This window comes from Monodelphis domestica, chromosome 5, assembly GCF_027887165.1.
Source record: "Monodelphis domestica isolate mMonDom1 chromosome 5, mMonDom1.pri, whole genome shotgun sequence".
Classification (NCBI taxonomy): Eukaryota; Metazoa; Chordata; class Mammalia; order Didelphimorphia; family Didelphidae; genus Monodelphis; species Monodelphis domestica.
Window position 1 is genome coordinate 199,540,512 of NC_077231.1, and position 3,308 is coordinate 199,543,819.

Genomic DNA, 3,308 nt, shown 5'->3' on the forward strand with positions numbered 1-3,308 from the left:
TCCCAGAGAAAGTTAATCTTATCAGGAGCCCTCAGAGCTCCCAGGAAGCCGAGGCCCCTCCCCCCTCAGAGTTCTGGCTCTCCTGGCCAGCTAAGGCACAGAAACAAACACCCCAAGGAAAGGGCCGAGCCAGGCTCAGAGCCTGGAAGTAAGGCAACAGAGAAGAATTGGGAGGGAACTGAGGAGGGCAGTAACAGGGAAACACCAACAATTCCTGGCTTCCCCGGGAAGACAGAACAACAACTGCATAGAATGGACAATCTGCCTAGGGCTAAAACCTCTGAACACCAGACAGAGATGAGAAAAGCTAGTCCTCCCCACTCAGATAGAGATGGCAAACTCCACAGAAGCACAAAAGCCCCCAAAATTCCAAGAAAAACAAGAAGAAGGGGGAGACTTTGGACACATTTTATGGAGCAAAACTACAAAATACAGAGGAGATAGAAGAGGAAACACAAGCAAATGCTCCAAAACCTTCCAAAGGAAATGGAAACTCTCCACAAACTCATGAAGAATTTGAATGGAAAAGGATCAAAAAGATGGAAGCCCTCTGGGAGGAAAAGTGGGAAATAATGCAAAAGAAATTCATGCATCTACAAAACCAGTTTGACCAAACTGAAAAGGAAAACCAGGTTTTAAAGGTCAGAATTAGGCAACTCGAAGACAACGAGCAGGTAAAAGAGCAAGAATCAATAAAGCAAAGCCAAAAGATCAAGAAATTAGAAGAGAACATAAAATATCTCACTGACAAGGTGACAGACTTGGTAAATAGAGGAAGAAGAGATAATTTAAGAATAATTGGACTTCCAGAAAAGCCAGAAATAAACAGCACACTCGACATCGTAAAACAAGACATAATCAAAGAAAATTGCCCAGAGATTCTAGAATAAGGGGGCAATACAGGCACTGACAGAGTTCACAGAACACCCTCTACACTAAACCCCCAAAAGACAACTCCCAGGAATGTAATTGCCAAATTCCAAAGCTTTCAAGCAAAAGAAAAAATCCTACAGGAAGCCAGAAAAAGACAATTTAGATATAAAGGAATGCCAATCAGGGACACACAAGACCTTGCAAGTTCCACTTTGAATAATCATAAGGCATGGAACATGATTTTCAGAAAGGCAAGAGAACTGGGTCTTCAACCAAGAATCAGCTATCCAGCAAAACTGACTATAAACTTCCAAGAGAAAGTATGGGCATTCAACAAAATAGAAGATTTCCAAGTTTTTGCAAAGAAAAGACCAGAGCTCTGTGGAAAGTTCGATATTGAAAAACAAAGAGCATGGAATACCTGAAAAGGTAAATATGAAGGAAAGGGTAAAGGAGAAAAATTTTATCTTTTTCTTTTACCCAAACTCTCTTCTATAAGGACTACATTTATATCAATCTATGTATACTAACATGTGGGGAAAATGTAATGTGTAAATAGGGGGAAAAGAAAGACCAAATAGAATAATCTCTCTCACACAAAGATTCACACAGGAAGGGGAGGGGAAGAAAACTCCTATAAGAAGGAGAGGAAGAGAGTTTTTACTTAAACCTTACTCTCAGGGAAATCAACTCTGAGAGGGAAGAACATCCAGATCCATTGGGATCGTGAATTATATCTTACCCAACACGGGAAGGGAGAAGGGAAAACCAAAGGGGGTAGGGGGGAGGGAACACAAAAAAGGGAGGGAAGAAGAGGGGGAGGGGGAGGGAACAAAAAGGGAGGGACTAGAAAGGGAAACATATCAAGGGAGGGGATAAGGGGGACTGATTTAAAGTAAATCACTGGACTAAAAGGTAGAGCTGAAGAAGAAAGGTTAGAATTAGGGAAGGATATCAAAATGCCAGGGAGTCCACCAGTGACAGTCATAACTTTGAACATGAATGGGATGAACTCACCCATAAAACGTAGATGAATAGCAGAATGGATTAGAATCCAAAACCTTACCATATGTTGTCTTCAAGAAACACACACGAGGCAGGTAGACACCCACAAGGTCAGAATTAAAGGATAGAGTAAGACCTTCTTGGCCTCAACTGACAGAAGGCAGGAGTTGCAATCATGATATCTGACAAAGCCAAAGCACAAATAGAGTTGATCAAAAGGGATAGGGAAGGTAATTATATTTTGTTAAAAGGGACTTTAGATAATGAGGAAATATCACTAATCAACATGTATGCACCAAATAATATAGCACCTAAATTTTTAATGGAGAAACTAGGAGAATTGAAGGAAGAAATAGACAGTAAAACCATATTAGTGGGAGACTTAAACCAACCATTTTCAAATTTAGATAAATCAAATCAAAAAATAAATAAGAAAGAGGTAAAAGAAGTGAATGAAATCTTAGAAAAATTAGAATTAATAGACATATGGAGAAAAATAAATAGGGATAAAAAGGAATACACCTTCTTCTCAGCACTACATGGCACATTCACAAAGATTGACCATACATTAGGTCACAGAAACATGGCACACAAATGCAGAAAAGCAGAAATAATAAATGCAGCCTTTTCAGATCACAAGGCAATAAAAATATTGATCAGTAATAGTACATGGAACACCAAATCAAAAACTAACTGGAAATTAAAAAATATGATACTCCAAAATCGTTTAGTTAGAGAAGAAATCATAGAAACAATAATTTCACCGAGGAAAATGACAATGGCGAGACATCCTTTCAAACCTTTTGGGATGCAGCCAAAGCTGTAATCAGAGGTAAATTCATATCCCTGAGTGCATATATTAACAAACTAGGGAGAGCAGAGATCAATCAATTGGAAATGCAAATAAAAAAACTCGAAAGGGATCAAATTAAAACCCCCCAGCAGAAAACCAAACTAGAAATCCTAAAAATTAAGGGAGAAATTAATAAAATAGAAAGTGATAGAACTATTGATTTAATAAATCAGACTAGAAGCTGGTACTTTGAAAAAAACAAACAAAATAGACAAAGTACTGGTCAATCTAATTTAAAAAAGCAAAGAAGAAAAGCAAATTAACAGCATCAAAGACAAAAAGGGGGACATCACCTCCAATGAAGAGGAAATTAAGGCAATCATTAAAAATTACTTTGCCCAATTATATGGCAATAAATACACCAATTTAGGTGATATGGATGAATATATCCAAAAATACAAACTGCCTAGACTAACAGAAGAAGAAATAGAATTCTTAAATAATCCCATATCAGAAAATGAAATCCAACAGGCCATCAAAGAACTTCCTAAGAAAAAATCCCTAGGCCCTGATGGATTCACCAGTGAATACTATCAAACATTCAGAGAACAGTTAATCCCAATACTATACAAACTAT